Below are 27,032 nucleotides of genomic sequence, written 5' to 3'. Positions count from 1 at the left end.
TAGTGGTAGACAGTGTTTCAAAATGGCCTAAGGTATTTCGATGTAAAAGTCCAACGACGGATTTTACAACCAAGCTCTTCACGAATTGTTCGCTATGTTTGGTGTGGTTGATTGTCTAGTGTCAGACAATAGCTCACAATTCAATTCAGCAGATTTTAAAAGCTTCTGTGAGGATTTCCGGGTTAACTACATAACAACACCAACCTATCAACCCCGATCGAACGGTCAGGCAGATAGGTTTGTAGATACACTGAAAAGATCCCTGAAGAAGGCTAAAGAACGCCATTAGAAAAGGCGCTACAGCAGTTTTTACAAGATTACCGAATTACGTCAAATGAAAACACTCCATCAAAGTCGGCAGGGTTAATGTTCACGAGGAAAATTAGGCTGGTCTTTGAGAAACTTTTGCCAAAACAGGTGAAACCGTCAAATACTATAGTTCTTAAAAAGAGGTATTCATCTGGTGAAAAGATATTTTTCCAGGTACACAAAAATAATAGTACGATGTGGGAACAAGGAAAGGTCTATAAAAAGATCGGGCGGATGGTTTACATTATCGAAGGTCCAAGATTGACTCAAAAGAAGCATTTAAACCAAATTCGGAAACGTATCAGAGATGACGAAAGACAACCTGCTGCTGAACAAGAAGAAGTAATGGACCAGATATATGACACGTTCGACTTGTTAACACCACAAGCAGCTGCACAACGCCGGTCCTCCAGAAAAAGGAAAATGACTGACCCGATAGAGATCAACCCCAGGAAAAAGAGCTATACGATCATCCCAAGGGAATGAAGAGCTCGGGAAGGGGATGTTGTGGGGTACAAATCACCTCTATTTAAGAACTAAGTGGAATCAACCAGTCCTATGAATACCACTGGTTGCAGAGACTAAATGGGGACATTCATACCATGTTTAACCGCATGCTACGAACACGTTCCTCTCATACCACTTTAGTGGCTCCTGTAGTCTTTATGATAAATACATATATTTTATACACTTTACACTACTTGTGGTTTCTTTTATTTGTGGCCCCTAGCACGGGTCTACAACACATTTGTTTCTCTGTCACACTAAAGTTTGAAGTAGCTCTGTCCTTTAGTTTGTCTGTCATGCTGATCTCCGTAATAAATCTTGTCCGTCACGCTTACTAGCTTGTTCGTCACATTAAATAGTTAGCACCTTTTAGTTTGTCTTTCATGATTGATTATCTTTAAAATAGCTCTTTTTTATGTTTGTCTGTCACGGTTAAGTTTGAAATAGCTCTTTCCTTTGGTTTGTCTGTCACACTTATGTTCAAAGGAGCTCTTTATTTTGGTTTGTCTGTTACGCTCAAGTTTGTAGTAGCTATTCCTTTGATTTGTCAGTAAAGCTCAAGTTTTAAAAAGCTCTTCCTTTTGGTTTGTCTGTCACGCTAATGTTTAAAGTAGCTCTTGCTTTTGGTTTGTCTGTCACGCTTATTATTGAAGTAACTCTTTCTTTTGGTTTGTCTGTCATGCTTCTGTTTGAGATAGCTTTTTACATTGGTTTGTCTGTTACGCTCAAGTTTGAAATAGCCCTTTTCTTTAATTTGTTTGCAAGTTTTAAATAACTCTTTTGGTTTTCTGACACGTTCTTTCCCTTAGTTTGCCTATTACGCTCAAATTTGAAATATCTCTTTCATTTGGTTTGTCTGTCACGTTCAAGTTTATAACTGCTCTTTTCTTGGGTTTTTTGTCACACATATGTTTGAAGCAGTTCTTTTGTGGTTTGTCTATTACGCTAAAGTTTGAAATAGCGCTCAAGTTTAAATTAGTTTTTTTCTGGTTTGTCTGTTACGCTCAAGTTGGATATTGCTCTTTTAAGTTTGTTTGTCACGCTCAAGTTTGAAGTAGTTATTTCCTTTTGTTTATCTGTCACGCTCAAGTTTGAAATAGCTCTGTATACTAGTTTGTCTGTCACGTTTATGTTTTCAGTACCCCTTTATTCTGGTTTGTCTGTCAAGCTTAAGTTTGAAGTAACCTCTTTCCTTTGGTTTTTCTGTTACGCTGTTTGAAATAGATCTTGCCCGTCACGCTAAATGGGTTGTCCGTCACGCTAAATAGCTCTTTCCTTTAGTTTGTCTATCACGGTTATGTTTTAAATAGCTTATTACCTTCAGCGTGACAGACAAACCTAAAAATACTTAGGTTTGTTTGCCATGCTTAAGTATAAATAACTGTTTTCCTTTTGTTTGTCTGTCGTATATATGCTTAAAAACTCTTTATTTTGATTTGTCTGTCACACTCAGGTTTGTAGTAGCCATTCCCTTGGTTTGTCTGTCACGCTCAAGTTTTAAATAGCTCTTCCTTTTGGTTTGGATCTCACACTAATGATTGAAGTAGTTCTTGCTTTTGGTTTGTCTGTCACGCTTATTTTTTAAGTAACTCTTTTCTTTTGGTTTGTCTGTCACCTTTCTCTTTGAAATAGCTTTTAACATTGGTTTGTCTGTCATGCTAAGTTTAAAGTAACCCTTTCCTTTGGTTTGTCTGCAACAATCAATTTTAACGCCTAAGTTAGAAATAGCTCTTTTCTTTGGTTTGTCTGTTACGCTTATGCTTGAAGTAGCACTTTTTTGGTTTCGCTCAAGATTGAAATGTCTTTTTCTTTGGTTTGTCTGTCACGTTTAAATTTTGAATAGCTTATGGCTGTAATGGTTCTTACTTTTTGTTTGTCTATCACGATCAAATTTGAAATAGCTCTTTAGTTTATTTGTCATGGTTATGTTTATAACGCTCAAATTTGAAGTTGCTCTTTTCCTTGGTTTGTCTGTCACACTAATGTTTGAAGTAACTTTTTTCTTTTGGTTTTTCTATCATGCCTATGTTTGAAATAGCTCTTTCCTTTGGTTTGTCTGTCACGGTTGTTAAAAATTGCTTTTCTTATGTCCGTCTGTCACGTTTATGTTTGTAATAGTTATTTCATTTGGTTTGTCTGCCATGCTTAAGTTTGAAATAGCTTTTTATATTGGTTTGTCTGTTATGCGCAAGTTATAAATACCTATTTCCTTTGGTTTGTCTGTTACGCTTATGTTTTAAGTAACTCTGTTCTATTTAAAACACGAGCGTGACAATCATAAGCGTGACAGACAAACTACAGAAAATTATAGTTTTAAATTGCTCTTTCTTTGGTTTGTTTATAACGTTGTTTTAAAGTTTTAAATAACCTTTTCCTTTACTTTGTGTGTCACGGTTATGTTCTAAGTAGCTCTTTCCGTTTGTTTGTCTGTCACGCTTATGATTGTCATGCTCATGTTTGAATAGCTCTTTCTTTTCGTTTGTCTGTCACGCTAATATTTGAAGTAGTTCTTTCGTTTGGTTTGTGTGTCACGCTCATGTTTGAAGTAGGTCTTTCTTTTGGTCTTTCTTTTGGTTGTCTGTTACACTCAAGTATAAAATTGTTATTTTCTTTGGTTGTCTGCCACGCTCAAGTTTGAAATAGCTCGTTCCTTTTATGTCATGCTCAAGTTTGAAATAGCTTTTTCCTTGTGTTTGTCTGTTACACTCAACTTTTAAATAGCTATTTGTCTTAGTTTGTCTGTCACGCTTATGTTTTAAGCAGCTCTTTTCTTTTGTTTGTTCGTCACGCTCAAGTTTTAAATAGCTCTTTTCTTTTGTTTGTGTGTTACGCTTAAGTTCTAAATAGCTTATGTTTGAAATAGCTCAGTCCTTTAGTTTGTATGTCACGCTTGTGTTTGAAATAGCTCTTTATTTTAGTTTGTCTGTCACGTTCAAGTTCGAAATAGCTCTTACTTTTGGTTTGTCTGTTACGGTCAAGTTTGTAATAGAACTTTCCTTCGGTTTGTCTGTCACGCTAATGTTTGAAACAGTTTTTTTCTGTAGTTTGTTTATCACACTTATGTTTGAAGTAGCTCTTTTTACTGTTTTTTGTCTGTCACACTCAAGTTTGAAATAGCTCTTTCGTTTGGTTTGTCTGTCATGCTTATGCTTGAAATAGTTTTTTTGTTTTGGTTTGTCTGTCACGCTTAAGTTTGATTATCGCACATTAGTTTTAAATTGCATTTTTAAAAGCGTCTACGCGTGCGTATGAGACACTCTATTTGTCATTGTATTGTCATGCTGAGCCAAAAGATAGGGCGTATCTTAAGAACGGGCAAAATTTTGTTATTTATTCGTTTTGCTAATTGAAATTCAAGATCTGTGACCATGTGTGTGTGTGTGCTGACGTGGACAAACGTGTTTCTGGATAAATACACCCATTGCGCACGCGCATCGGTATGCAGTTCCTTTCATCTGCCATTGCACACGGGCAAAATGGTAGAGATTGCAGGAGGGTGAAGGGGGCGAGCATGATTCCTTTCCTCTTCCTGATAATAGTGGACTTTATTGATTTATTTTCATCCGTTTTTGTTACACAGTAATTGTTGTTTTAGAATGATAGATAGATAGATAGATAGATAGATAGATAGATAGATAAATAGATAAATAGATATTGCATAATCACGTTGACACTCGTTAGATCACCGAAGTTAAGAACTGTAGAGCCTGGCAAGTACCAGATGGATAACCATTTGGGAATTCGAAGCGCTGTATGTGCTTTCCGTTTATCTCGGCATTTGTTTCCATGGCCCTGAACCTCCACTTGCCATTAGTATTCAACAATATCGACTCAGGAGAGGTGCGGTTGAAGATTGTGCAACTCTTGCCACAAAAAAATTCACAAGCAGCCACCCTTACCGTGGGTACCCATTGTCTACCAAGACTGAAGAAAGTCTTATTTTTTAGAGATAGATGGATAGAATAAAGAACAACTTCCTGATGATTTATCCCAGAAATGAAACACAAACGTGTTTTGTGTATCTTATTTGCTATAAGTGCGTCCATACTTACTATCCTCACTAAAAGGACATGACGTTTTTTGTGTAATTTTGTTGATACCTAAGAATTTCTTGTACTCCATATGTCATACGAAAGCGGAAATCGTATATTTTTTATAGTATCGTTTAACTTATAGAATAAATCTCAAGTGCTCAAGAGTTGGCAAATTGCATGTAAAAAACACGGAGCTAAACTCTTTTAATAAAAAATCATGATTTATGTTGAAAAAAAATTTTTTTAAATGTACCGTTTTGGGGTTTCTATACTGCAGTTGCATCTTCCATATTATTTCAATATAATAAATTTTATAGCGGACCATAATATCTATTACACCAGTTGATATTTTCTGGTGATAAAATATATATTTATTAAATCTTGCAAAAACTTGGTTAAAACTAAATATGTTTTATTGATTTGACAAATAACGAACAAAAACAACTAAAAATATTTTTCTAAATAATAATAATAATAATAATAATAATAATAATAATAATAATACTAGTGCCGGCAAAATAGGAAAATATTGAAAATAATGAAAGCCAATTCTACCATAATGTAAATGGAGGAAAAACAAAAACATAACAACAGGACCTGGTGGAAACGAAACACTACTGGAGTCAAATATGGGAAAAGTGAAAAGATCATAATAGAAATGCAGAATGGATGAAAGAAATGAAAAAAAGTAACAGCAAATCAAAAAAGGAACAGAGAATGAAATCAACAAGGAAACACTCAAGACAACCCTACAAAAACTGGCCAACTGGAGAGCACCAGGTGATGGCGGAATATATGCCTATTGGTTTAAGAAATTAAAACACAATCCTACATAAAAGCTAGTTCAGCACCTGAAAAGATGCATCTACAAAGCACGTGTACCAGAATGGATGACCAAAGGTAGAACCACACTGGTCCAAAAAGATGAAGAAAATGGAACCATCCCCAGAAACTACAGGTCAGTAACCTGTTTATCATTAATGTGGAAAATACTAACTGCACAACTGAGGGAACAAATTTATCATTCCCTTCATAACCGCAAACTACTCCCACAGGAACAGAAACGATGATAAAAAGGAAAAAGAGGGACACATGGCCTATTATGCAAAGGATCCTGAAGGAGGTAAGAAGTAAAAAAAGAATTTAGCCATTGCATGGATCAACTACAAGAAAGCATATGACAGGGTCCCGCAAGCATGGATAATAGAATGCCTGAAAATGTACAAAATACCAGGTAAGATAATCAAGTTAATAGAAAATACAATGAGAACATGAAGATTTGAACTGACAGTTGATGGACAATGCATAAGTGAAATTAAATAACAAAGAGGGATTCCCTATTACCACTAGTGTTCATGATGCCCTTCAACAATATATTAAGAAAATGCCAAGCCGGATTCACTAATGCAGATAAAAGAATAAATCACCTAATGTACATGGACGACCTGAAACTGTTTGCAAAAACCAAAGAGGAACTAGAGATGCAAACACAAACAGAATCTTCAGCCAGAATATCCGAATGGAATACAATAAGGAAAGATCATGAGAAAGGGAAAACTGGAAACAATAGAAGGCATGGTACTACCCAATAAAACATAAATTAATGCATTAGGTGAACATGATAACTACATATACTTGGGATATCTCTATCAAAGCAACAGAAATGAAAGAGAACCTTGGAGAAGAACACCTCAGAAGAACAAGAAAACTCCTTGAAACTAAACTAAATAGTAGAAACCTAATTGTAGATATAAACACATGAGCAGTGTCACTAGTAAGATACTCTGGACTGTTTATAGGTTGGACCAAAGAAGAACTGAGACATCTAAACCAGAAGACCAGGAAACTCATGACAATGCACAATGCACTCCAAAAGGATGATACTGACCCACTCTATGTGAAAAAGAAAGATGGAGGAAGAGGGCTGGTCTGTATAGAAGACTGTAAATAGCACAAAAAAAAACTAGAAAAATACATAATGCAGAACACCGAAAGAATAATTACTGCAACAAGAGACACTAAAGAAACAAACAAGACAGAAAAAGATGAGACAATGAATAAGACGAAAAATGAAAAATGGAAGAGAAACATTTACACAAACTATTTATAAGGATGACAAAAGATAAGACTCACAAAAACACTTAGAAAACTACAAAAAGGAAATCTAAAAAGTGAAACTGAATCCCCAATAACACCCGCACAAGATAACCCAATCAGAACCAACCACATCAAAGCAACAGCAAATGCAAATTCTATGGACAAAGAGACGAAACAATAAACCACATATTAAACGAATGCAGCAAACTAGTTAAAAAAGAATATAAAAATAGACATGATAAAGTACAGAAGTACACTTGGAATTATGCATACAATTGCATCTTGAACACTTTGACAATTGGCACAAGTACAAACCGCCAGCAGTATTTTAAAATGAATATCACAAAATTCTATGGGACATGGATATACAAGCAGATAAACCCATCCAAGCAAGAACCAGCTGTCATAACAGTCAACAAGAAAGAAAATTCTTGCCAGATTGTAGATTTTGCCGTTCTAGCAGTGTCATTCAACAATATACTAAGAAAATGCCAAGCCAGATTCACTAATGCAGATAAAAGAATAAATCACCTAATGTACATGGATGACCTGAAACTGTTTGCAAAAACCAAAGAGGAACTAGAGATGCAAACACAAACAGAGTGAAAATCAAGGAGAGAGAAACAGAGCAAATAACTGGTCAAAGAGCTCAAAGGGATATGGAAGATAAAGAAAGTCAAGATAATACCACTAATAGTAGGAGCACTAGGAACACTACTGAAAAACTTGGAAAAAATAATGGAAGAGATTGGAATCAGAGGGGTGGCTGAGAAGATACAAAGGATAGCAATAATGAAGGCATGAAATATTAAGGAAAATCCTTGAATGCACAAACTAACAAACATGAGCTACAGACACAAGGCAGACATATAGAAACTGCTGCAGATGGAAAACACAAATGAACATCACATGGAATCATGAAAACTGAAACTGTATAATTGTAAGTTAATCCTCCTGCGATCCTGCGGTCCTGACTTCCGCCCCCCCCTCCTCTTTTTGTGTGTTGCCATAAACTAGCGCTACACCAAATAAGTGAGGGTTAAGGAGGATGAAAAGACCAACGAATGAAAGCACTAGTCAGACCTCCACTGGATGAGTGTAAAGAGGACTGTGATTTTGGCGAAGCTTATTGTCATCTAAATTCCAGCAAAAACTAATAGTCGTTACCAATGAGAAATCAGTGGTAAACAACTGTTGCGATAATGCAAATTCATCTGCAAAGCTTATCGAAAGAAGTGAAGAGTTTTGGAAATCTGAGGAGACTTGTTGTCACTCAGATTCCAGACAACACCATCAGTTGTTCTCAGATAAATCTTTGATGATGGCCTGTGTGACTACTCCTAGTGTGTAAATAATAATAATAATAATAATAATAATAATAATAATAATAATAATCTGAGCGAATAATCATGGACTACTGCCTGAGGAACAAAAAGGATGCCAGAAAAGAAAAAGAGGAACACACAACTTATACATAGATTAAAATATTCTGAAAGGGGAAAAAAACAAAGCCACGGCATGGATCGATTACAAGAAAGCCTACAACAGAATCTCCCAAGCATGAATAATTGAATGTCTAATAATCTACAAGATATCTGACAAAATTATTAATATTATTAAAAAAGCAATGGAAACATGGAGACTGCAACTAACAGCTGGGGGAGAGCACCTAAGTGAGATAAGAATACAGAGAGGCATCACTCAAGGAGATTCACTATCAACGCTACTGTTTATTATAGCCATGATGCCACTGAACTACATATTTACGAAAATACAGAACAATGAATGAACCACCTCATGTATATGCATGACCTAAATCTGTTTGCTAAGAAAAGCAAAAGGGAATTGAAAAGCTTATAAACACAGCCAGAATATTCAGCCAGGACATTGGAATGGACTTTGAAATAGAAAAGTGTGCATTACTAGAAATGAAAAAGGGAAAACTAGGGGCATCGGAAGGTATGGAACTGCCCAATCAAGAGAAGATGAGAGAACTCGGTGAAAATAACTTACAAATATCTAGGAGTGCTGTAATCTATAGAAATGGAAAAGAAGATTGGAGAAAAGTATCTGAAAAGAACGAGGGAACTATTAGAAACAAAACTGTACTGTGAAAACCAAATTAAAGAAATAAACACTTGAGCAGTATCGCTAATCAGGCATTTTGAACCGTTCAGAAGATGAACCAAAGAAAAACTTATACACCTTGTTCAGAAGACGAGAAAACTAATGTCACTTTACAATATATTACACCCAAAAAACATGTCTGACTATGTGAAAAGGAACGAAGGAGGAAGAGGACTGATAAACGTAAAAGACTGCATAGAAGGCACAAAAAGACTTGGAAAAGTACATAAACTAGAACACAGAACGATTGATCAGCACAGCGAGAGACACCATCAAGAAGAACAATACAGAAAACGATGAAACCAGAAAAAAAAAGGCAAGAAAAAAAAGAAAAAAAAGAAAACAAAAGAAAAAAAAAAGAACTACATGGATGATTCATCAGAATAACAACGGTCCTGGATATGACCGTAAACTATATCCGATGGTGAAGCCCCAGTTTGCGGGCCGTAGGGAGTGTGGAGCCACCCTTTAATTGCCATTACTCCCAGGTCCACTCTGACCAAAAATCGTTCTTCAAAATCACTAGATTCGGCATTAAATAACCTGAAAAGGGTTGATATGCCGTAAAACAAAACAACAAACAACAAATCAGAATAACAAAAGAAGAGAATCATGAAAACACCTGGATATGGCTAAGAAAAGGACACATGAACAGAGAATCAGAATTCCTACTGATAGCTGCACAGAATAACGCCATTAGACCCCACCACATTTAAGCTAAAATAGCTAAAATATAAGAAAACTGTAAAATGTAGACTCTGGTGACAAACAGACAAAGCAATAAACCATATAAGTGAATGCAGCAAACTAGCCCGAAAGGAATATAAAGACTAGGGGAAGGCAGGGAACTGGGTGCTCTGCAGACAATTACACTTCGAACATTCGATGTTTGTCACATCTGATAATACACTTTATTGGTTTAATACCAAAGCGAAAATGAGCAGATAATGAAGTATCATCTTAAAAAGATTAATTCAACAACCTACAGATTAAATAGTAAGGTAGAAGCAACTGGATGCGTGATGGTTACAGTTTGTGATGCGAGACAATCTTGTTTACCTCCCAAGACCGGATCATGCTTTTACAAGTACAATAACTATCCCTTTTCGGTCAATCTAAAAATAGTTTAGACATTTTATTATTATGCTAGCTTTAAAAGTAATGGAAATTATAACGTTTATGTAAATCACTATTTGCATTACTGATTCCTGAAAGTGCTCGATTTATTCTCGAAATGCTATGCTATAGGCTAAGTGGCAGCTGGATGAGTTAGTTTAGATAAGAAATGACCAGACTTGCCCCCCCCATTTCGCCCTTGTGTCACATTTTGTATAAAATTTTATTTTTTATGAAAATAAATATTTGTCAGTAGAGTCAGATTATTTGGTACTGTTAAGTGAATTCTTGTGTTTTATTTATTTTTTTTTTTTCATGAGCTTGTAAGCTATATTGTTGCTAGCTGGCAACTCGGCATTGCCCAGTTTACAATACGGGTAAAGATGATATTTTAATTCATGCAAATGCAAATTGTGTATGAATTATTATAGAATCAACCCTTTATTGATTATTATATATTATGAGGAATAACTTGTCCGGTTGACTATTTCGCAAAAAAAAAAATAAATAAAATAAAATAAATAAATAAAAACGTAATAGTAATAATGTCCTTCATCAAATTCCGTCTGTGATTGTTTATGTCAGCTGATATTTGGGCTTAACGATGAATGCCCTGGAAAAGTTACTTTTGATTAATGTTTAGTTATAAAATATGCAAACAAAAATATGATTTGCAGCGATTTTAAATGGGACGATTCTTTTATCATGAATTAAACTCATTAATAAAATAAAATAAAATTGTGAGGTACAACCAGGCTTGAACAGGGAGATCATTCGATCTGTAGTCGAATGCTCTACCACTAAGCTATATCTCCAGATTATAATAAATTTTATTAATATATAGATATATATATATGTGTATATATACATATATACATATATATATATATACATATATATATATGTATATATATATGTATATATAGATATATATATGTATATATATATACATATATATATATACATATATATATGTATATATATAAATAAATATATATACATACATATATATATATATATGTATATATATATACATATATATATATATATACATATATATTTTTTTTTACACAGTGATCACCACTTATCAAGGCCCGGAAGCCACTCAGGGATAAGGGTTATTGCAAGTACATAACGTTAGTGTGGAGATTTGATGAAGTGTTTAATTAGGGGGGCGGTTCATTAGGAATTTGTTAACATTGGACTTGAAGACATCCAAGTTGTAGTCCGGTGGGAAGCAGGCAGACGGAACAGAGTTCCACAGGCGTGCAGTTCTAAGAAAGAAGCTTTGTTCATGGAATCCGTGTTTTGATTTAGGCACAGATATAGAGTGGGAGAGATTTTTCAGTGGATTCAGCTAGACGGGTGTTTTTCGTGAAAGATTGGCGAGGGGGGGACCAGGGATTGGAGTTCAGACGAGCACCTGCCATGAAAATATATACACACATATATATACACATATATATATACATATATATATATATATATACATATATATACACACAAAAGACGAATATTGGCTGAAGAGAGCTTGATAAGGATACCTTAAACGGGCCTTATTATCGGGCTTGAAACCGACGGTACCAATGATCTGTCTCAACTATCAACTTTCTGTACACAAAATATAAATACGCTCTTAAAATTTGGATTTTCCTTTTAATTGAGCACTCATTATATACATATTATATATTTAGTAATTTTATTTATCGATAGTCTAAATTATGTTATAATCATCAGATGAATGATTAATTATAATTTCTATTTGTTATTCAACATATAATAATTAATTTCCCCATAATATTCAATTATAAATTATTTAGTTATTACACTTATATTTATTTTATCTATAATTTATTATTATTATTATTATTATTATTATTATTATTATTATTATTATTATTATTATCATTATTATCATTATTATTATTATTATTATTATTATTATTATTATTATTATTATGAATGTAATACTTTAAAATTCACATTTCACATATTTTTACTACACTAACATTCTTTAATCAAGTATTAATAAACATTTCTCGAACTAGTTAATTAATATTTAAATGAAATTTAATTCTTCTTTTATTTTCAATTACTTAAGGATAACGAATGTTAAATTGACATAATATTATATATTCAACTGAACCCCAATTTACCTTTTCTATATTTAAAATTGATTTAAACTCGTACTTAATATGTTTAAGTACTTTAATTATAATAACGTTTAGAACATCCCATCTTTACACCCACAGTTTCATATGTTCATTTGATAGTTTTTTTACTATCTGCCTCCTTCTTACTATTCCCCTCTTACTTCTACCCTTTTCCTTCCTTTTATCAAATTAAGCCTATTATTCCTGAATAGAAATATTTAGTTTATATATATATATATATATATATATATATATATATATATATATATATATATGTATATGTATATATATATATATATATATATATATATATATATATATATATATATATATATATATGAATTACAATTAAATTTACCAAAATGATCCAAGATGGTAAAATTAAAGTATATTATAAATATTAAAGAATTAATATTTATAAAGTAATCTCAACCAGATGTAAAAGCTCGATAAAACCAAATAGGAGATAGAGCTTATAACTTTCTTGGAGTTATATTTTTGGATTATACCGTCATTGGATTATTTACCTTTCACCAGACTATCCATTCACGTGTAATCACCTTTTTCTTCACCATATACCCTCTGCTTCACTTTTTGTTATCAAGTAAGATCTTTGACTTACTTGTTGTTTCAGCAAATACTTTTGTGAGCAAAATCCGATCCCGCATTTTGCTAATTCCTACCCTCTGATGAGAAGGAAAGTATTTCTTTGAAACTCCGCGGATTAAGGACTATCCACTTATTAAGTGTTTCCTTATCAGATTAAATATGTTTTTAACTCTTTTTCAAAGTGTTTTTTACATGTTTTATTAACTGTTTGCTCCTATATATATATATATATATATATATATATATATATATATATATATATATATTAAAAAAAAATTGGTTTACCCTAATTAATGTTCAATTTATTCCATAGATATACCTTATTATAACTAGTATTTTTACATCCATTCTAATAACTAACACAATTAACACATTTGGCTTATATATTTGAGTCAACGCATTAATCGTACAACATTCACTTATTTCAACATATACAGCGGATTTTTAGATTAATGTTTGGGATTTTAATTCTATAAATACTTTTATTGTATTATGATTATTAAAAATGTGTCATTACAATTCATAAAGTAATATTCTCATGTATCAGAAGTCTTTGTCTAAAGCAAACAAACAAAACTTTTTGGTTAAAACGTCAAGCAGGTGTTCGCTAGTCACAAGTTGAATCGAGTAGAGTTCGTTGTTCACAACACGAGATACACGTCGACGTTCTCTATTCGCATGTCTGAAAATGCTTCTCTCACTCCTCTCCGTGACTCGCCTTTTATAATGTTTCGGGCACACCCAATTTGCATATACCACACGAGACAGCTCGAGATCTACGTGTGGGCTTTTAAAGACAACAGCCGCCATCTTAGGCCTGTTTTTCTTTCTTTTTCTGTCTTTCAACCTGCTGCCGAGACAGATTATCGCCCGTTTCTGAGGTAGCTCCTCTCTATGTCTATCATATCTCAACAAACATGTTTAAAATGTCCAACCATATCATCAGTGTGGAGTATGATTGTTCTGCCAACCACACGATTCAAGACCCTCAGACCAAAGGCAACATTTTATATTTTGTCTTAACACTGAAGACCATGCAGCCAACACAGCAAGCACAGTGAAAGAAAAAGAGTTAAGGTTTATTTATGTCTATGCAAGCGGATAGGCGGATAGATCTAAATAGTCAATATAAAACAGTGTCCAACGACCTGTTTGGATGGAACTTAGCATTATGCACTAAATCCGATAGCCTTATTATAAGTCATTTAAAGAGGCTGTCTCAGCATCAAAAGGATCTGTAAACAATATTGTGATGAATATTTTTCAATTCTTATCCAAATGTCAATGTGTTTCATCATTTTCTGGGAATCATCAGTGTGGAGGGTGTTTTGCCGACCGCACAATTCAAAACTCTCAGTAACATTTTAACTCTTGTCTGTACGCCTAGGATTATCTATCCACCACAACAACCACAATGAAAGGAAAAGAATTAAGGTCTGTTAATGTCTGCTATGTTTAACGTCTTATTGGAAATCTAATTTGTTTAGATATTTTTTCATAGACATAGACCGCATTTCAAAAAAATTTTTTTTTTTATTATTATGCTTTCACCCCAAACAAGGCACATTCCCACTTTGATGTGGGGGCTACTATCAGGGACATAAGCTACAGGGGTACTATGTAGGGAGTTGGGCAGCAATATGTCGGTTCACGTTACACTTGAACTTCTGCATGTCAGTACAGTTGGGGAAGCAGGGACCCAGAAGGGAATTTCAAAGTCTAGTGGTTCTGGGGAAGAAACTACTGGAGTAGAAATCTCTCTTTACATCTAAGGATCTCTACTGTGTAGGGGTGGGATTTAGCTGCTTGTTGGGTTTGTTAGGGTATTTATGTTTAGGGGGCACAAGTGCTTGCAGGACAGGCAGAGGGATGCTACATTTAGTCGATGGGACAGAGGTTGAAGCTTAGATTACAGTTCAGGACCTATCAGATTGGCGACTCTCTTTTGAACCTTGTCTAGGAGTGAGAGACTAGCAGCAGATGCACCAGCCCAAATATGATAACAATACTCCATACATGGGCGAATGGTGGCCTTATAGAGGTACAGGATACTTTCGGGCATTAATAGCTTTCTAGCATGGTAAAGAGAGCCTACCTTTTTCGTAGTGGTCCTGGCAATGCTTTCAATGTCTTTACACCCACCTCAATGTCTTTACACCCAACTTATGTTTCCTGTGAACGTAGGCCGAGGAGTTTAGAAGAAATACTTTCAGATTATGAGTTTTGGCTATTGCTATTGGTGGTAGAGAAGGTTTCTTGTAATTACTGAAGGAAATAAGATTGGTATTGGCAGTATTGAATGTGACCATCCACTTTTGTCCCCATTCCACCACAGATTGAAGGGCATACTCTACTGTTTCTGCCATTTCCTTAAATATGAGTTCATTTGTTTTCCTGTCATGTTTGTTATAGTGTGGTGTCATCAGCATATATACCCATCTCAGAGACAATTTTGTCAGGGAGGTCATTTATGAATATTAGGAATTATAAAGGTCTAAGGATAGACCCCTCAGACACTCCCACATTTATATCACACTGTTTAGATGTACGACCGTCGAGGACAACCTGGATTTTTCTCTTATCTAAGAAGGATTTAATCATGTTAAGTATTCATCCAGTGATAACGTATGATCTGATTTTCCTGAGAAGACCTTCATGCCATACCCTATCAAAAGCCTTAGATATATCTAGAGCTACTGCTCTACCCTTCCCTGCTTTGTCCAGTGAATGGTATATACGTTCAGAGATTACAGTTAGGATGTCTGCTGTGGAACGGGTTTGCCTAAATCCATATTGTTGGTCGGTCAGAAGTTTAGCATCTTTAAGGTGATGAACTAGAGCTTGGTTTATTATGGACTCAAATATTTGTGTGAAAAGTGGGAAGAGGATAATGGGGCGATAATTTACTGGGTCAGTTCTTTCGCCAGAATTCTTGAAAACTGGTGCCACAGAAGCAGTTTTCCAGCAGTCAGGAAAGCAAGATTCATTAAGGACCAGAAACTCAGGTTTGCACATACATTACCATCGGTATCTTTCTGTGACGGTAGATATGCTTTGCACTTACCTGATTTGAAACGCTCTTTGGTGTCTTGCCTGTCTAGCTGCCGTCTGCAAAAGATACAACATGCATGTTCACTGTAGTGAAGAAATAAGAGAGGGGAGAAAGAATAGGAAAAGTAGTTAATTCAATTTATTTTGCAATTTTTCGGTCTTTACATTAATTAATGCGGATAAGACAAAGTTTATGACTTTCAAGGCAGACGGGGAGATCCAAGCTCTATATGGAACAACACTGAAAGAAATCAGTGAGTTTATGTACATGAGCAACAACATAGGTTCTACGGAGAGAGATATCGAAATTCGCATCTCAAAAGCATGGACTGCCTTTGATAGGCTGCAGTCAGTATGGACTTCAAGGCTAACTGACAAACTGAAAATGCATTTTTTCAGAGCAGTGATGGAGTCTGTCCTTGTTTACGGTGATACAACCTGGACACTCACCAAAAGATTGGAAAGAAAGCTAGACGGCACATACACCCATATACTACGAACACTGTTAAATATATCTTGGCAAGATCATCCCACGAAGCAGCAACTTTATGGCAATCTACCGGCCATATTTACTACCATCAAGCAGCGACGTCTACGATTTGCCAGTCACTGCCAGAGGAACAAGCAAGAGCTGATGAGAAGTATATTGCTGTGAACTCCATGGCAAGGGTGCACGAGCATAGGACGAGCTAGATTCACATACATCCAAAAAATTGTACATGGGCTAACTATGATCCTGGAGATCTAAGGCAGCTGATAGAAGACAGGGAAATCTGGAGAGAGGGAGTCACATTGGTATGAGCAAGGAGACCAACTAGTTATATAGATAGACTTTGCAAATTTAAAACAAATATGTTTTAGTTGCCATATAGGGTGAGAGTGGTAAGAATTTATACAGAAGAGAATACAGTAGCTCAGCAGATGTTCAAATTCGCCTTGAATTGCTGCATTGGTAGTGCATTTATTACCTCTCTTGGGTTTCTATTCAATGGTCCAGACGACCTTGATGGAAAAAGCAGCCATCCTTAGGTTCAATTGAAATTGGTGATGAAATACTTTCTTGTAGTTTCTGCATAGAACCTCTTTCCTTTCTAGTGCAGGAGTGAATAATAGGTCCCAAGATATATCATTATGACCATTTCTAGTGCAGGAGTGAATAATAGGTCCCAAGATATATCACTATGACCATTTCTAGTGCAGGAGATAATAATAGGTCCCAAGATATATCACTATGACCATTTTTTAGTGCAGGAGTGAATAATAGGTCCCAAGATATATCACTATGACCATTTCTAGTGCAGGAGTGAATAATAGGTCCCAAGATATATCATTATGATCATTTCTAGTGCAGGAGTGAATAATAGGTCCCAAGATATATCATTATGACCATTTCTAGTGCAGGAGTGAATAATAGGTCCCAAGATATATCATTATGACCATTTCTAGTGCAGGAGTGAATAATAGGTCCCAAGATATATCATTATGACCATTTCTAGTGCAGGAGTGAATAATAGGTCCCAAGATATATCATTATGACCATTTCTAGTGCAGGAGTGAATAATAGGTCCCAAGATATATCACTATGACCATTTCTAGTGCAGGAGTGAATAATAGGTCCCAAGATATATCATTATGACCATTTCTAGTGCAGGAGTGAATAATAGGTCCCAAGATATATCACTATGACCATTTCTAGTGCAGGAGTGAATAATAGGTCCCAAGATATATCATTATGACCATTTCTAGTGCAGGAGTGAATAATAGGTCCCAAGATATATCATTATGACCATTTCTAGTGCAGGAGTGAATAATAGGTCCCAAGATATATCATTATGACCATTTCTAGTGCAGGGGTGAATAATAGGTCCCAAGATATATCATTATGACCATTTCTAGTGCAGGGATGAATAATAGGTCCCAAGATATATCACTTTGACCATTTCTAGTGCAGGAGTGAATAATAGGTCCCAAGATATATCACTATGGCCATTTCTAGTGCAGGAGTGAATAATAGGTACCAAGATATATCACTATGACCATTTCTAGTGCAGGAGTGAATAATAGGTCCCAAGATATATCACTATGACCATTGAGGAGATTGTAGGTCAAAATGAAATTATAGTAGATAGAGAACGGATGATAAGAGGAAGGGCCAGAACGTGAGTAGTTGTAAAAAAAAGCAGTAGAATAGAATGGGAAGGAGTACGAGTATAAGAAAAAGACAGGGGGGCGGGGCTAGACACATGAGAAACAGTAGGGGGCATAGAAATAGATGAAGAAGAAAAATATAATCAATTCAGAACACACTGTAAATATTTAAATTTTTTAAATTTTATTTAAGTCTTCTACAAGTAAAGAAAATGATGCCATGGTTGATTTGGGAGGTGAGTGGTTGCATTATTATTATTATTATTATTAGTTATTTCGCTTATATATATATATATATATATATATATATATATATATATATATATATATATATATATATATATATATATATACATACATGTATATATACATGTATATATGCATGTATATATATATATACATGTATATATATATATAAACATGTATATATATACAATATATATATATATATACATGTACATGTATATGTACACATACATACATGTATATAATTATATACAAAGTATATATATATATATATATATATATATATATATATATATATATATATGTATATATATATATGCAGAAACCTGCCAACCAGCCAGAGCTGAACTTAATTATGTACACAATAATTGTCCATCTGCATGTTTTTTGGGTGGTTTTTTTTTTTACATAAACAAAGTCTAATAGACAGGAATACATAACATCGTAGGGTGGATGGATGAAAGATGGGTCATCAGGATTTATTATTAGGGGGTGAAGGGCTGGATTGAGACTGGACAGGAAAAGGGGAAAATAGCTTACGTTTCTTTTTCTTGGGAGTGAAGTGGGGGGGTTCCTTTTAAAAACGAAAGGCAGTTAGTTGTAAATGACAAGATATCAAACATCACTTCTTTTTTTGTGGACAAACAATATTTCACCTGGTAAAGCTTGGGATAGTTCATTTTTCGTGGGAGAGGGGTGTTATCTTATTACAAAATAATAAAATGAATGACACTAATTTTAATTTTTTAATTTTTTTTTAAAGAGGGGTGGAGTGATTCTTTGATATATGAGAGAAACCTGAATGAAAATTTGTATTTTCATTCGATTCAAGAGCTCAACTGAACCACAATATTTGACCTTTTGACCTTTGAAATTTTATCCAAACCAGTAATCACTTTCTACTATTCATCAGTTTAAAGATTTAAAAATCATTTTCGAATTGCGAAGGTTAACAAAGATGACGATTATTATTTTCCTGGATTAAAATGGTCGATAAATTTTGCCAACCACAGATCTCAAACACTCATTTTTAAAAAAAACATGAGGGTCTACGGTCATCCTGTGTCTGTAACGACCAAGTTTCATAATGATAGCCTTGTAGAAAATATGGTTGGCATCAATGTAAGATAAACCAATCAAAGAATCTCTTGGGTTTCAAAATAATATCATAAAGGTTATCATCAAAAGAAACGCCAAAATGTTTACTAAATAAAGAAATCAAGAAAAAATTTCCTGATAAAAGACTTTTATAGTCCTCCAAAGCACTAAATTCATCAAATGCCCACCGATGTATGGCTTGCTTTGCTAATGGTGGAATAATTAGAAAAGCACAAACAATGTAATTGGAGGAGGTAATGCCTGTTAGGATGATGTCATAACTACAGAGCAGATACTGCACTATCCACTCAAAGGGGCAGATAATGCTTGTTAGGATGATCTCTCAACCACAGGAAAGATATTGCATTATAATGCCTGGGCGGATAGTTTCGTGACAATAGAACTGATACTGCACTGCTCCCATCCCAACCATTATTGAATATTGAAAGTTCATTAATTTGAAATCGTATAATAAAACAAATTGACCACGAAAATATAGTACAATTGTACAAGGACGAATTTCCAGGCAGATAGCTGACTTACCGTTAGTGTTTGAAATACCAAAGTAATTTTGAAGCCTTTAAATCGAAAAATAAAAAGTAATTTGTAATTTTATTTGCAGACAAAAATCAAATATTGCAAGCCATTTGTCTTCAAAAGAGGCTCTAAAATCAATGTTTACTAAATACACAAGAATTTCCTGATAAAAGACCATTGGTAGGCCTCCAAAGCACTGAACTGACCAGATCCGCAGTGATGTATGACTTCCTTTGCTAACAATGGAAAGATCAGCAAAGCCCCAAACAATGTGGTAGGAGAAGGTAATGCCTGTTAGAGTGATCTCATGACCACAGAACAGATTCTGCACTATTGGCTCAAAGGAAGAGGTAATGCCTGGGGGAAGGGTTTCATGACAATAGAACTGATACCCGACCCAGAATTGGACATTGAAAGACAATATATTAATCTGAAATAGTATAAAGAACCGATCATTAAAAGATAGTGCAATAATACAAAGAAGAATTTCCAGGTGAAAAAAACCTTGTGGTAGGCCTCCAGAGTACGGAGCAGTCTACATCTACAGCGATGTATCACTTCCTTTGCTAATGGTGGAAAGATTGACAAAACATCAAAAAATGTGAAAGGATTGTGTATCCAGAAAGTATGCAAATATTTTCTGAGAAATATGGACTGATTTTTTTTGTGTTTAATGGTCGAATTATCTACCCTATCGTCAACGTTTGAAATTCGGAAGTAAATTTGAAGTTATCTATAATATAAATCTCACCTGTCTGTTTAAATGTATGTATGTATGTATGTATGTATGTCTTACAAAAACTTTCGACAGAGGCGACGGATCCTGACACGATCAGAATCATTTTGAAGCTCGACGTCTCAGATGACAAATATCGAAAAATCGGCCAAAAATATTAATTCCTTCACCCTAAACTCGGCCGTTTTGTACAAGGAGGGGTTGATTTTTTTTTTTTTTTTTTGCCAATATTGTAGCAAGTCATCGTCACCGTTGGATTGAGTTCGGTTAATTTCACCACTTTTAACTTCCGGTCGCATCATGGAGACATCGACTAAGACATCAGATTTACTTTCACTTTCTTTTCTGCCTTCACGTCATGGGTTCGAGCTTGCCTGCATACTACCACTTTTTTTTTTTTTGTTTTTTTTTTGCTCAACACACACTTCCAAACACCCGGGCAACGCCGGGCACCCAAGCTAGTTAAATCATAAATAAAAAACGTAATTTGTAAGTTCTACTCACTGTTAAAAGGCAAAAGTCAACTATTGCGATTTATTTGTGCTCCTAGACCAAAAAGATACAAACTTTCGCACGCATCCCTGTTATATAAAAGAACCCAAATTTTGATAATTTTATTTTATTTTACGAGAATATCTGTATAAGTGGTTAAATGCGATGCGAGTACATATATACGGAATTTGTTCATTTATTTGTAAATTTTTTTTCTTTGTTTTTTTTTTGTTTTTCCTGGCACAAATTTTGTTTCCCCCCCCCCCTGTCAGCTCGTCATACCATCTCCAGTTCCGTATTTTACTTTGTTTTGTTTTGTTTACTTTTGGAAATAAAGCCATAGTAACTATAAACAACGTTGAATAAGAGTTGGTTCTGTTGAATTGGTGACTTGCAAAAAAACAAATATGATGCCTGATAACGCTGCAGCGATACAAAGTCCTACCAATTCTGCGACCCAACTTTAAACACGCAAAACCATAATATATAAATAACTATGTGAAATACTCATTACTTAATCAACTGCTTTTTCCTTACTTTCATGATAGGTGCTCGACTGAGCTTTAATCCATGCCCCCCCCCTTTGTAAAACGTTTGTAGCAAATATTCGTTTAGCTACAACAACCGTCAACTATTTCTTTTACTCTCTATCTGTATCTAAAACTAAACGTAAATTCCATGAGCAAAGTTTCTTTCCTAGAACAAGATACCGTGGAGCTGTTTTCCCGCTGATTATAACAATGGTCGTTAAGTCAAATGTAAATAAGTTTTTGTTGACTCTTCCTCTTAAATAACTAAGCTCTATCCGAGTTCCGCCATTACTGATCATCACTGTGTTGTCTCACCAACTACTTATTAACTTATTAACCCTTATCCTTGAGTTGCATCCTGGCCTTGATTAGTGATGACTTTCAGACTTTCAAGTAAAAAAAAAAAAACTGTAAAACTAATTCTGAAGGTGTCTGGCAGCAAAGCTGAAGCTGCCTTAGTCAACTTGATAAGTTGTACAGTGTGCAAGTAACGATGAAAATCACTGAGCTATGCAGGTTAACCATACAGAGGGCCTATAAAGTCCGTGTGCACATTAAAATATTTATAACTTTATTTGTTTGTACAACAGAAATAATACATAAAAAGAATTCGATTTTGTAACAATGTATTTTAAATTGCACACCGACTTTATGGACACCCTGTATAAGCAACTTCAATTGGACGCCACAACATAAACCCCAAAAGACACCACTCCGACGTGAGTGTAGTATCTGTTCTGGTACTACACTTAATCTTTTCTATCCTCAGTCAGTGTACAAGAAATGATTCCAGACAAAGGAAACTTTTATTTTTGAGTGCCCTCTTTGGGGAGTTTGTTTTTACACACATTAAAAACTGATGTCTTATTCTGCTATTCTAGGTGGGCAAGTAAATAAGGGACGGATATCAATCTTGAATTATCAGAAGACATTCTGGGGATCGTCATCGTCATCATCATCATTGTCGATTCAATGTCCGTTTTACATGCTGGCATATGGTGGACGGCTTTTAGAAATTGGCTTCCAAATCAACCTATCTCTGACCAGGTCTTTATTTATCCCTCTTTCTATCAAGATCATCCTTATCACGTCCTCCTATGTTTTTCTTGACCTTGCTCTGCCAACTAACCTTGATACTTTAAATAAAATATCAAGATCCTACAGATTCATTTTCGTTCCTCTTTTCAAGGAGACTTTTAAAGAGGATTGCTTTACTAAACTGGATGGGCTCAGCTACCAAGGAGGAATGTGTTAAGAGATAGAGAGCGAGCGAGTGTGTGTGTGTGCGCGCGTGTGTGTGTGTGTGTGTGTGTGTGTGTGTGTGTGTGTGTGTGTGTGAGAGAGAAAGAGAGGGAAAAGAGAAACAGAGTTGAAGAAGGAAAGTGTGTATGTGTGTTTTGAGAGTGTGCGTGAGAAAGAAAAGTTGTTAGGGAGAGTGTGTGAGAGAGAGAGACTGAGAAAGAGTGTATGTGTGTGTTAGAGAGAGTGAAAGAAAGAAGGAAAGAGAGAAAGAAAGAGTGTGTGTGTGTGTGTGTGTGTGTGTGTGTGTGTGTGTGTGTGTGTGTGTGTGTGTGTGTGTTTCTAGCCGCCTTGGACTTGCTACTAGAATCAAACAATGCTTGCTGCTTTAGGAAAGGTGTGGTTGGTAATTGCGCAACCTTTACTTCACAATAGACTCCACATACTCTTACAAGGGTTATCCATTATGTCTCGTGATTGAATGTAGGTCTGGAATGCCATGAAAGTGATTTTTGTTTTTTTATTTTTTGTTATCTGCACACTTTTAAACCTTATACAGAAACAGAAATTAAATTTTACTCGTAGGGGAGATAACTCCTATTATATTATTCAACTAAAAATATGAATTATCCCCTTTTGCTAATTTTATTTAATTTTGTATGAAACTCACCCCAGAGTTTTTCAGGTTGAAAACTAACCATCGATAAGTATTAGATGGGGCAGACCTGAATGAGAATCACTCTCCTATTCCAAAAGCCATTCTTAACAAGAGGCAGTTGGGAGGTGTTTATACTGTGCAGGGTTAGGTAGTAAAAAATATCAACTGCAGAATACCGGTTTCAAATTATAGGGTGGTGGGGTGATTCTCGTTCAGGTTCGCCTTAGATGGATATATTCATATCCAGAAGACAGCAATTCTTCTTTCTTTGTCAGAAACATCACTCATGAAATGCGAGGACTAAAGGACAAAATAAATGAAGCGAGACTGCTAAAAGTCAAAAGTAACCATGCAGTCCACTTTCTATTCTCTTTACTTATAATTTTGGAAATTTTAGTTGACGTAATTTAATATTTTCATTTTTTTTTATCCTAAACTTTACAACCAAATGCCTTAACGAATCTTGCTTTCCTGATTGCTGGAAAACTGCTTCTGTGGTACCAGTTTTCAAGAATTCTGGCGAAAGAACTGATCCATTAAATTATCGCCCCATTAGCCTCCTCTTTGTCTAGAAAGGGGTATGTATGGCTAGTATGACTGATATTGTTAAGATGGAGTCTAAGATTTACACAACAACATAGCGTAAGTTCAGCAAGAATTCTACTGATCATAACAAAATTTGTTGGGGTTTTTTTTAAGCAAAAATTATAATCATAAAGTTTGTGCATTGTCTTAGCCCGAATCGTTTTCCTTTTTTTTTTTTTTTTTGTCAAAAATTGCCAGGCTTACCTTATGGTAGACACTCTCACCAAAATACCACATTCACTCGGTCGCTTAATCTTACTTAGATAATCCCTTAAAGATACATCATATTACAAATCGAGCCAGACTAAGTAATTTTTTTAAATAATTGCAGCAAAGTATATTATTAAAGCGCCAATAATATAGGATAACGATAACAAATGAAAATGGGTTACTTAGGAGCAAAGTTTGAGTTGTCAGCTTAAATGCTATTTAGGTCTGACTTTGGACATCTGACCAGATAACTTTATATGTTAGATTTATGTTTTATTTTAATCTTTTGAAATTATTTCTTCACTTTGAATGTACAGTTTCGTAATCATTCTAAGGTTTATTAAAAGGAAATAATTGTCTTTGTGTGAGGAGGGCCACTTTGAATAATTTATTGAAATTTATGCAGAATACGAGTCGTCAGCATATTCCGGCAGGTTACGTAAACCGCCGAAAGGTGTAAAAACTCTTAACTAATGAAATCACAGCAGCTAACAATTGGAAAATGTGCTAAAAATATTGTAAAAATTTCAATAAAATTGTAAATGTTATAAGATTTCCAAGTTAACTTCAATTTTTACAGTGTCTTTTGTTTATTAGATTGTTAGGTGAAAGTACAGAATTATAAACAAAGCTTACTCCTCATGTTAAGATTGTTTTTTAGATAATAAAGTTATTTGTCCACATGGTGCATAAACTGCACAAATACAAATTGTCTTAAAGTTTCTAAACATTTTCGGAATTTACCAAACTACTGTATTTATACAAAAACAGAACTGGATTGATGTTATACCAACGTGACAGTAAGAGAAATTTAAGTTGTGCCATTTTTCCCTTGAATTAAAGTTGTGCCATTTTATTAACATAAGTTATGCCATTTTCCCTATGATTTGTGCCATTTTTTGCTTAACTTGGATTTGTGCCAAAATTTGATTTGTACCAGTTTCCCTTGAATCAAAGTTATGCCATTTTTCGTTAAATCAAAGTTGTGCCATTTTTCCTTAACTTGAAGGTGTGCTATTTTCCTTAAATGAGGTTTCTGCCATTGTTCTTTGTGTCATTTTCTCCTTAAATTAATGGTGTGTCATTTTTCATTAAATTAAAACTGCCATTTTTTTCTCTTTAAATTTTCAAAGATAAAAATAAAATTTGGCTTCTTTATTAAAATTTGAAAATGTTTTATTGTCGCTATATTTAATAGGGGTGTACAGGCAGGTTTATGATTCTGGACAAAAAAATAGACAAACAATTGACAGAACATTATCATTAAACAAAAATTAGATAGAGTTCTCCCGGATGTGTTTTTTTTACATGGTTCTTGTGGAAGGGATGAGTGGGGGATGTTATGCCGTGAATTTGTTGTTGTTTTTTTTTTTAATCAATATATATATATATATTCTTTTTTATTTATTTAATTTGAGTTTTGCAAAAAAAATATTCTTTTTTGTTTGTTTTTTTTTCTTTCTGGCATTTAGCCAAATAATAAAAAAAAAAAACATTTGCTTTTTTTTTTTCACTGCAAATTAAAATTCGTGGTCTGAATGGAAGGGTCAGTAGAAATAATTTTACACCTTTGGATAAAAGTCCAGAATAGTGAACAGTTGAGAACCTATAAACAAAAATAAAAACAAATAATAATTAATAGCAAACGCAGTATAAATAAATTAGTGATTACTATCCTTCCCTAAAACTTTTGCAATTAAGTTTGCTTTTAAGGAGATTATTGTTTACTTTAAGGGGTGGATTGCCACTCGGACTTAAGATTTGTGGTAGGGTAATCAATTTTCTTTTACAATCTTTTCAAGCATGTATTTAACTGAAGTTAACCCATCATTTCTGCCGACGCGCGCGCGCGTGTGTGTGTTTGTTTGGTTTTTTTTTTTTTTTTTTTTTTGTGAATACGCTATACAAACATCAAAATAATATTCTGAAATAAAAAAAAATCTTTTAAACAATTTCCACACTGGGAAATAAATGGGTTGATAGAGAACTAAATTCTACTCCGTTTGTTTTAAATTATTTGTTGTTTTTATTTTTTTTTATTTACAAGTACATGACTGTTAACTATTCTGGACTTTTTACCTACACCTTTTTTATATTTATTTGTTATTTAAAAAAAATTTTTTTTTTTACATTATACTTTCTAATTTCGAAATCTCTAAAACTACAAAAAACGAAGCACAAGTTTCTTTTTTCATTTTTTTTTTTTCTTTTTTTGTATCTATCTGCAAAGAAAAATGATTCAAACGTCTTGTGAATAGAGGGAGACAGGTTTGTTGATGAGTGCAAATAAAAAAAAAACAATTCTACACAAAGAGAAATAGATTAATACAAGAAATAGATATAACTAAGTATTAACTACTGCACTTATGTGCTTCCATAGATCACCCTAATGCATTTAAAAACACAGCCTTTTAAAATATACATGTCAAATTCGTATGTATACAAAGTATTTAGAGTGCATACAACCAATAATATATTTTTTTTCAATAAAGCCCTAATTTACATTTTTGACTCGAATTTTGTCGCATACAATTTGGACACGTCTCAATG

This window comes from Euprymna scolopes, chromosome 15 (assembly GCF_053919585.1).
Source record: "Euprymna scolopes isolate OS-2025 chromosome 15, ASM5391958v1, whole genome shotgun sequence".
Lineage (NCBI taxonomy): Eukaryota > Metazoa > Mollusca > Cephalopoda > Sepiida > Sepiolidae > Euprymna > Euprymna scolopes.
The sequence above is the reverse complement of the archived record's forward strand: the minus strand, read 5'-3'. Positions refer to the sequence as shown.